The sequence below is a fragment of the Pollicipes pollicipes genome, unplaced genomic scaffold (assembly GCF_011947565.3).
Source record: "Pollicipes pollicipes isolate AB1234 unplaced genomic scaffold, Ppol_2.1 Scaffold_7261;HRSCAF=8764_pilon_pilon_pilon, whole genome shotgun sequence".
NCBI lineage: Eukaryota > Metazoa > Arthropoda > Thecostraca > Pollicipedomorpha > Pollicipedidae > Pollicipes > Pollicipes pollicipes.
The window spans coordinates 50,210,265-50,220,948 of NW_023597054.1; the positions used below are offsets into that span (position 1 = coordinate 50,210,265).

The 10,684-nt window shown below is 47.7% G+C and overlaps 1 long non-coding RNA gene across 1 annotated transcript; it reads right to left on the reverse strand.

Annotated features, from left to right (window-relative positions):
* Positions 1–8,518: 8,518 nt before the first annotated feature.
* Positions 8,519–10,434, reverse strand: LOC119112891 (uncharacterized). The gene is made up of 3 exons (XR_005095797.1): positions 10,360–10,434; positions 9,728–9,839; positions 8,519–8,644 (listed from the first exon to the last, which is right to left on the reverse strand). It is a non-coding gene; the product is annotated as an uncharacterized LOC119112891 (long non-coding RNA).
* Between the last annotated feature and the right edge of the window lie 250 nt (positions 10,435–10,684).

Here is a 10,684-nt window from a genome sequence, read left to right on the forward strand (position 1 = left end):
CCTGCTAAATGGAAATATTCCATCCTGGAGAACCATGTGGTCTTCGTCTGTGCAAAGTTAAGGTGTTCTATCGCCTGCGATTTCTTATAATTCGCTCAGCTAAAGTGTGGGCAATTGGTGTCATTTAAACGCGTGTTAAGGAAAACCCACGAAAAAACGCTGTCAGCACTGGGTTGCATCCATGTGCTGGCCATGTAATATGTTGCATCTCTGTTCTAGGGCCTTGGGTTGCATCAAGGCCCTTTAACAACATTCCCGCCCACCATGCTCGTTCACTTGTTCGGATCACCATCGCAGTACAGAAGCGGTATTTCGCTGTAGATCACGATGTTTGTCGCATTCCTTTTTCCACCAAGCTTTATGCTTTGGGTTGCATACTCCGGTGTCCGTTTTATATCTGCGAGGTCCAAGCATTATGACATTTGTATGACACGATCTTTTCGGGTACGTAAGCAAGGTCTTTGACCGAAAATTCATTAAAAATGCATGTTATTTAGCGACGATCACGTATATGATTAATGTATGGTCAGTTCAATTCAATTGTATACTTAACATGCATTACATTTCACCAGCACTGTACCAACTTGGAGTTATCACGGTTATTGTTGGATTGTCGTTCCACCCACTAAAACGGCCGATGTGCACGAACGCTGGCACCTTAGAAACTCATATTTGCATATGATCATTACTCATATTCTACTGTCATTTCATGTGCTTATTCCTGCATATATTGCTTGCTTGCTCATTAACTTGATTTATCCCGGATTTCTAAGTATTTTAGCACGGTGAGACATGTTGGTTCGACGTATTTACTAAATATACTTGCGGGGCTTGATGCCAGTGTCATCTGTGTCGCTTCCCCAATGTGACGCGCTTTCCAGTGCGGTTCTTTGCTGGTGGCTGTTAATTTGTTCCCTGCGGGCTAAACTCCTTCCCCAACTGCTCCTGAAGTGTCCCGTGACTGAGTGGCATGCTCAGATCCCGCTGGATCAACATACTGTCTGCCGGGGAATTAACCTGTTCATGCTTCAGATCCAAAACAGCATCAGTACCGCGGTAACAATACCCTAAATCGTTTTTACATTTGTGCTGGCGTTTAACCTTGAACAACGCATAGGATGATCAAACCAATGCGCTGTGATTTAACTAGTTGATCAAAGTTATCTGATTCATCCTCTACCGATATTCTTGTGCTGTACACCGATGGTTTACTAAATATTTTTCAAAGATCTATCCCACAAACATGAAGCACACGCTTCAGCTACAGCGGGGTGACCGCCAGCAATGTATTTACAAGAGAGTCCGTGCGTCTGGCATCTGGCGACCGCACTGTGTGCTTCAAAAATATCTCACCACATTGAGAAAGTGGGGTGGTTCTCCAGTGCCAAAGAGATCGAGCAATGCAAGGAAGCATATATTTAAGGGTCTTTAAGAACAAGACCGAAAGGCGAAACCTTCCGCTCATATGAACTACACATTACATTTGAGGACCGGGCCCGCCTCTTCTGTTACCACGAAAACGAAGCGCGTAATTACAACTGCTTCGCGATAGATGACGCGAATATGCACACCATAATCGAACATACCCTTGATTTCGTGGTCCACGTGTAAACATAACCCTCAGAGGCATATAAAGCATGTGTCTTCCTCCTAAACGAGCCCTGTTACAGTTAGTCGCCACGCACACACCACAAGGTCGCTCTATTGGAGGCTAGCAAGCACCACTTTCGGGTCAAGGGGTCACGATCTCAGCGTCACCCAAGGGTACCGACAGTCACGTTGCTCCAGTGGACTTGCCGCGATGCTTCCCCTGCCAGACAGCGGCATGGAGTCAGGACAGCGGGAGCGGGCCCCTCACTACCCTGTCGGTAAGCTGGGGTGATGACGGATGTTAATTATGCCCATTACAGCATAATGCTACAGGAATCTATCGCCACGCATGGCACGATGAAAAATGTCAGTTATCGACTTTCGAGTATCGACACACGTGTTCACATGGCAAATGCACTGTCTCTGTTTGCACCGTTTTCAACCAAGTCAAAGCCATGTCCATCATGCTAGCGTAGTATTCGTATTCTAGCTTAGTGTCGAACTCCGATCTGTGTTATATTTTTCCATGAATTACCACGATCAAGCTATTCGTAAACATGCAATCTTTTTCTCTACGTCACTAACTTTGACCTCTACATATCACTGAACGGTCAAAACTGTGGTACATTGGAATGCCTTGGTTTATCAACAACAACAAAACGTACGAAATATGTGTCATATTGCTGATCATGATGTTCAATGTTATCAGTGGTTTAGGTCACAAAAGACGGGAAGCTCTGAATTTTCTTCGGTTTTGAAGCAACGGCGACAAAAAGGGTGGCATATGAATCATGCTAATGTCGTCTGCTTTTATCACATCTGCAAAAGCTAACTTTCAAGACCAAAGTTCAGGTCACCGGAAGCGCAGCATCCGGAATTGACTCATTTTTCATAGCATGCAAAAAAACACGGGCATTAAAGTGAAGCTCGTAGTACCTGTTTTCTAAACTAATTTTCGAGTCCAAGGGTCAGAGTCGGCCAAGTCCCGGTAACCTGGAATTCATTCGTTTACCAAACAAATGCAACGGAATGGATATCAGAGTGATGCTTGTGATGTAAACTTTCGTCACACCTGCGAAAGCAAACTTATTTTGGTGAAAGGACAAGGTAATGCCAATTGCGGTACTCTGGCATTCATTCACTTTAAAGAGAAATCCAACAAAATAAATATCATAGGGATCCTCGTCATGTCAAGTTTTGTCATATTTGCAGACCTAGCGTTAAAGGCCATATGCTTGGGTCATGCAAAAGCGGCACCCTGGCATTTCTTCGTCTATGTAGAACACATCCGCATAAACGATGGCTGTCATAGTGAGACTAGTAATTTCCGCTTTCTTCAAGCAACTTTTTGTGCAATAAAAGAAATGTTACAAAATGGGCCAACGTTCGAGGTAACGAATCAAGATCGTGGAAAAACGCGACGTCCTGCTATTTATTCGTTTGTCAAAGAAACCCAAACATATGAGCATCTTAGTGATGCTCGTGATCTTCTTTTTCATCACACCTTCAATAAACTAACATTCAAGACCAAAGGTGAAGGTCACCCATTGCGCATGACATTCGTTCGTTAAAAAAACAACATCAAATGGGCGTCATAATGATGGTCGCCACGTCTACTCTGCTCACCATGTCCAATGATGCTCGTCAGGTCTTCTTTCGTCAAATTCGCAAGCTTAACACTTAAGGTCAAATTCCAAAGCAAAGCGTGATACCCGGGTGTTTGTTCGTTTACCAGCGAAATCCGACTCCGTGGGTATGATGGTAATGCGCATAATGTGCAATATCGACTCAACACTGCATTTCTTCTGTAAACGAATAATTGCCAATTACTGTGCTTTGTGTGACCTTGACCGTTGACTTTGAGTTAGGTTTTGCAATAGCGGCTTCAGAAGAAATCGTTATGGTACCCATATGTTGTATTTTTAAAAAATCAGTTCCTGGGCACGCCATTTTGCTTAATCTTAAGCTTTGACCTTCAAAGCTAGCTTCTACAGGTGTGACGACAGTAGACATCACACGCATCTATACGGTGTCATTTAGCTGGATTTATCGGGTAAGCAAATAAATTCCAGGGTACCACGTTTTGCATGACTTTCACCTTTAACCTGGTGAGGGGAATTCATTCCGCAAAAGTGACACAAAAGTGAGCATGATGAACATAAATATGACACCTTCCAGAGTGGACGAATGAATCGGATGAAATAGAAACCAGGCCGCGCCAGTCCGCGGCCATATCGTGGCGACAGCTAAGAAACGGAGCGATGATCGGTCACAGCTGTGGGCGTATTTTAACCTTAGGCAGTGGTCAGACGTTGCTGCCGGCGCCGCCTCTCGGCACTGAATCGGCGCCGGATACAGGCGGCGGCTGGACACCAGTCGCTGGTCCGAAGGCTGAGGGAACCTGCCGAGTTATCTCTGCGGCCGAGGGGAAGGTGCGCGGCTCTGCGGCTGAGGCGCCAGCCGCTGGTCCGTAGGCTGAGGAAACTTGTTGGGATGCTTTCGGAACATGTGGGAGGGCGCCTGGTTCGGGAGCTTTAGCACCGGCCGCTGGTCGATAGGACGTGAGATTCTTCGGGGCCGCCTCCGTGGCCGGTGAGTAGGCGGCGAGCTCAGGAGCTGCAGGACCGGCAGCTGGGGAGGAAACAGTCGCATGGGACACGGAGTATGTATGACGTGTGCAAGGTTACCTGCCAAATTCAGAGTACAACCAAGAAAACGTGCATGAGTTGTTGCCTAGAGTAACGTTGCACAGCGAGGTGCAACGTTACGTCCTGATGCGGAATACGAGAGGATTTAGGTATTTTACCTGACAGATGAGCCTTGTTCCGCCGTCCGACAGCATGGGAGCCAAGCAAAACTGGACAGCAATCGATGTGTTGGGAGCTGTTTAATATTTAAGAGGTCCAAAGGTCAAAAGGCCAGATCGAAGCAGAAGCTCATCCGTTTGGGTCGGAGGACAAAAGCAAACAAGCCGGTCGATGAGGGCTGACAAACGTGTTTATTGTACAAACGTGTTTATTGCACGTTAAACGTGTTTGTTGTACACTACATACTGGTTTGCTTTGCAAGCCAGCGCACTACAGTGCAAAATGCGCTCGATTAAATGCAAACAATGTGCACTGCATAACATTGTGCACCAGGGTGCACAATTCTCATCAGGCATATTTTGCGGTGGATTTACCGAGCAAATTATTTCGGAGGGGGTGGCTCTATAGGAGAGTGTTTTTATGCAGGGCCCAAATAATAAAACAAAAGGATCGGTACAGTCGTGTATCGGGGCGGCCCAGCGACGCGCAATACTTTACAGACGTGGCACGGTCTGTTGTTGGCGAGGAATCTGCTGCCGTGAATACCATTCAAAAAGACCGAACAGTGCCACCAAATTTCGAATCAAACCGCGAGTAAGCAATTGGGAACCCGATATTGCACATAAAAATATAGTCGACAAGATGGAAAACAACTAAACGACACCTCTTGCGCCACCAGACGTGCGCAGGGACTCTCAAAGGGACGGGATTGGCTGGGCAAAGCCCTCAATTCTCACCCATCGCCTGTGTCGCACGCTGGGATCCATGCTCGCCTTCCAGTCTCCCCATCATGGCTTCGACCCTTGCCGAGACAGAGTTGATGGTAAGCTCCATCTGATCCACCCGGTGGGTAAGTCTGTGGCCAAGGTTAAGTGGCTGTCAGCTAGAAGTTGTGAGCTGTGACAGATCAAAAGAGAAGCAATACATTTATTGGCCTAGGGTCAGGAGTAAATAACAAGCATTGCTTAGCGCTGTCACTAATCACGGGTGTCTATCAAATCAAAAGGTTCGGAATGCATCTTAAAACAAGAGACAGGCACACTCACGCCCCAAATTGTTCTGGACTGACGCCGCCGTATCCCTCGTAGGCGTTACTCGGCCGAGATCGGCGACTGGACGCCCGTCTTTCAATGTCATCTGCAGGTCGGGGTAAGGTCAAAGGACATGGTCCAGGTGAACAGGAGCCAGGGGCCTGGCAGGTGTCTTGAGGTCTGACTAAAAAGGGACATGACCGGGGGTGCAGTTTCGCAAGGTAAGATGCTGGGGAGTGCAAGATGGCTAACCCTACCCCAAAATACGCCAAAGACGGCTTCTTTCCGGACTTGCCGCAATTCATTTGGGGGGGGGGGGGGTTGGAGCACCCCAAATCGTCATACAGCTCAGGTAGAAGGACAAGAATCAAGGGATGCATTACCGTAATCGTCGAAGTCATCGTAATATTCATCGTCCATCGACTCTGACGAGTATTCTTCTCGTTCCTCATCGCCATCACCCTCCCCTCCCCGATGGTGTTCGGCAGGCGCAGCAGAGTCGCGCAGCTGAGCAGCGGCCGCCTCCCGGGATATGTCACCGAACACGATGGTATGCAGGCGGTCAACTGAAGGTAAAGGGAAGAATGGGTATCCTTGTTTATTTTCATGTCATGTTTTATCACACCATTATACAACTCCCAGCATATCGTACACACCAAAGCACTACTATGCTAACGTGGTCCCGTGTAGCGCGTGGCCCGTGCAGATCTTGACTGACAGGCCCTGCACTTCAGCAGTCCGCCAGCCCATCAAATATCCGTCTCGAATTTACGAGCCCATGAACACATTATTATACTCATCCGAAGAGATGGGAAGAAGAAAAATAGGCCTGAAACTGTCATTGCACGACGGCAAACGACAATGGCTATCCACTGCCATCTCTAGCTTTAGCCTCTGTACATGGTGTTTATTTCAGCACTACAAAACAGCGTTATCTATCCAATATTTTTTAAAAGATTTTGTAAAATTTACGCTTCACAAGGCGCCACACGCCAGATAGGACCTCTTGTGCTTAGCACAACGGCATGATAATTCAAAATGAAAAATCTACTCCCGCTCCGGGTTCAGTTCATGCTTTGCGCGCACTGGAGTTACCAACTTAGCGGATATGTAGTGACGTGTCGGTAATTACGTGGCATTCGAAACCACATAGAACCACATGTTTTAATGCTTACCGACTGGCAACAAAGCCTCTCAAAAATCATCCTGCTTTTAAGATTAACACGCATGCTTCCCTGTATATTTTACGTACCACTGATGTACAAAAATATTTTTTGTGACGCAATCAAATGATGAAGTAATGGGTCCTGCACTTGCTTCTAATACTGTAGTTTTTATAGACGTTTTTGACGTTTGAAATGACCCGGAGCGTTGCATGTAAACTTTGTTTTGCCAGATGTCATGTTAACCACAATTGCTCAAAAGGTGGAATGGCCCCTTTAAATGAAATTTACGTCCATAAAAGCCTCATTCTGCCTATAAAATCACCTGATGTCTCACATTCCTCATCCTTAGGCAAGTCGTTGCCACATGATAGATATCGAGCATACCTACATACGCGCGGACGAACGCTTTCATTTTAAGTACCAGGGAGTCCGCAGACACGGCGAGTTTTGCTTCAGCTGACAAAAATTGCCAGCCTACGTGGTCCGCCCCGGTCCGGGCTAGCCCTGTCTTAAAGCTCCTGCGACCTAATATATTTGTATAAACCGACCGTGGTCCATGCAGTGCTTAACGATGACAAGTGCAGTTCTTGAAAAGTTACACCAGTGCTCATCTCTGGATGTTTCTGTGCTGGGTTCAGGTCCCGGCCTCACCACGGCCGAATTCCATATGATACTTAATAAAGGTACTCATCATGAAATGCCCCTGGCAGTGAGCACTCAGCCGGTCGGATAAGCGTTTTGCATGAAAACAAAAAGTTAAAATGTTCTAATTGCGAAACATGCATACACACAGGTCAAAACCCATATGATGCCCATACCAGCTGGCCCAGCAGCCGCATCAGACCGACGCATTTGGAAAAATAAGAGCATGGATAGTCATGCTGAGAACAAACTTAATTGACACATGCAATCGTCCCGAGCACTTGAACGTTAATGGTGATATATTCATTCCATCCCCATACGCTCAGAGTCAGGTCCAGACTACTGGCCCGGCCTGGGTCTGCACACAGGCCGACCTGACCGACGCCAGCAGCTTCACACCACGTGGCCGGCCGCGGCTGCCGACAAAGGTGGCGTTCGCATGACGCCCTTAGCGTGTGTACTTAACACCGCCCCAATTAGCTGAAAGCACATGTGCAACACATTTCTGCGAGGAAATGGCGACATTCAAAAACACACTTATATATTTAATTAAGGGCTCATTCCAACGCTCAACGAGGCCTCAAAGCTTGTAAGGACAGAAAGGTCAAGAAATAGTTACATCACATCACATTACAGCTGCAGACTGGCTACCTCAGGTTAAACGTCATACAAGGTTTCGATGGTATACAAAAAGTAATAGCACTCTTCTGGCATGCGGCACTAAATTAACTCGAGCGCATCAAACGGACCAGTGCAATCGGGGAGGCAGCTTCGGATCTCTCGGTACTGTGCGGCACCAGAGCTGGAGGTAACTGGGCACCTTGGGGGGGCGGAACCTGGAGTAGTTCATTACACGGCAGCAGTCACCTCATTCACAGCAGCGCTCGCTATGCACACAGTCCTCAAAGTTTCAGCCAAACGAGGCCAGGCGGTAAAGTCGTCCGGTAATATCAAGCCCGCCGAGAGCTGGAGAGCTGCGTGAGAGAGTCGCCCCAGCGGCTTCCATTTTGCTGAGAGCGTGCCCCCCCCCCCCCCCCACCCACCCCCCACCCCCACCCACCCAACTTATGCAACTATCTATAGGCATCCATAATTTTATAGGTGCACCGCCCACCCCTGTAAAAGCCATTTCCATTGGCATGGCTAACACTAGCAAGACGTTATCATCATTACTTCCACGTGACGTGTAAATGCAGCGTGGCAACGGCCTAACAACCTGGCCGCCCAGTATCAACGCCAGGCCCACGGAGGTAGACCGGGATCGAGCCCGGCTCACTCACTGTCCAGTGGTGGATTCTGGTTCCCTTGCTCGTCCCTCAGACGCCGCGTACTCTCATCCAGTGCGTCCTGCTTGTGTAGGTCGTAATGCTCGAAGAACAGGTCCACCTCGCCGTCCGAGAAGTTGCACCTGGGTGCCAGAGATGCGGAGGGAGGATTGAGGGAGCGCCAGAGATGCGTGACATAGGATTGAGGGAGGCGTGACTCAAGCAGACTAAGCCGCGCCCCTCATTACCAACAGCTGTCGATAAGTTGCAGCTTACGACGTCAGCGGTGGGTGCGTCACAACAGCTCGTACAGCTTGGAGGATGGTTGCTCGTGTACGATGTAAGTACATGCGACGTGATAGGTAGCATCTCAGGCATGTACATATGCCAGTGGATGACGTATGCCAGGAGTACGTAAACCAGGACGTATGCCAGTGGGTGACTGAGCAGCCACATGGTGCAAACCACCAGCCACAAACGCAGCCACATGATTTCGCCCCGTCCAGTCACCCTCGCAAACGCAGCGCTCGCGGTGCGCTCCCTACACCCGAGCAAATCCGTTAGGACGGCTTAGCAACGCCTCTTTAACAGCACCACAGCAAGACCGGAAAGCGGTTACGGTCGCGTTCGAAATACGCATTCAGCAGCTTAATCTGACTTTTAGGCTATAATATTCTGAAGCTTGGACCATTTGTACCGCATCATTGCTAGCACTATTGCATGAGCGACTCTACTGTTCTTTGATCATGAACAGAAAACAGCCTAAGAGGTGACGGTGTTCGTATGACGCTGCTATGACGTCACACATGCCTGGGTGACCTAGGAATAGTATGCACAAAATGGCACAAAATAATATGCACATTTTCGCGGCTTGACAGCCGCGAAAATGTGCATGCTATTACCCAAAACCCTCAAGAATCGGAGGGTTTTGGACCTCAGCCGAATACATAGGTCTGGAACTAAAAAAGGTATGTATATATATATATATACATATATATATATATATATATATATATATATATATATATATATATATATATATATATATATGGAACAAATGTGGAACACTCCGTTCAACATTAAAGCGAAAGACCCTCGCTGGCTGGCGCTTAGTGGGAATGTGCCTTCTTTTATTCCAACTATGTTGGCCATTCCCTCCTGGGTCATTGAGTCACACGTATGCCACAGCGAAATAAGGCGCGGCGCAGTCAGTCGTGATCACTTACGTCTTCATGGTCTCTCGAATTTCCTCAAACGGGTAAGTACCGTCACTGTTTGCTTTAGCCAGCTTGAGAGCGTTCTCCATGTCGATCATTTTGTCACGCTTGCCCAACTTGCCTGAAATTTCAGTAGGCATATGTCAGATGCCGTTAACAACACGTAAAACGCTGCCGAGGTTTGCAAAGGTGACCCAACACTGCCCGAACAGGCACGGTTTCCGTTCTGCCTCAACACGGAAAGTTTCCTTACACAAGACATACACAATCTGTGACAGGTTAAACGCGGCTGCATGCAGCTTGCTATGATTGCGGTTCAGAAGTTGTTTTTTTAGAATAACTGAATTTAGCGAGATATGAGCTAAGCAGCCTATGTTCATAATATATGAGTAGGAACGAAAAACATAAACCATTTCATCAACCAACATCCCTTCAGTTGGTTCTAAAAACCGACCGAGAGGTTACCGCAGAGCCAGCGATGACTTGTGAACAAGCAAGGGCTATCGGACACTAGTTATGTACACTAGTCACGAACTCTAGTTAAGAATGAGTGGGCGGCCTTGGTCATCACCATCAAATTAACACTCTATCAATGTTCTTAGTCGCCTGTTGTTCACTGCAGACAATACACAAGGTCTCACCTAGCACGTTATTGTAACCGCGCCTCAAGTAGTCGACGACTTCAAACTCGTTCTTGTGAGCTGTTACATCGTTTTTCACCTCGCTGTATGTGTCGTTGATGATGGCCAAGAACATGTTCTGTGGAGGAACACTAACGGCTCAGTAGTCCGTTCTTGGCAGGCCACGATGACACGCGCGCGATAGACTTTTTCGAGCACTTCACGCATCTGCCAGGAGACAAGCTCTTCCAGATGCGCCGAAACGCTAAACAAAGCCTGGGCGGCTCTTGAAAGAAAAATGATGCATGGACAGCCAGCAGTACTTTCGGCAAAATGGAACGACACA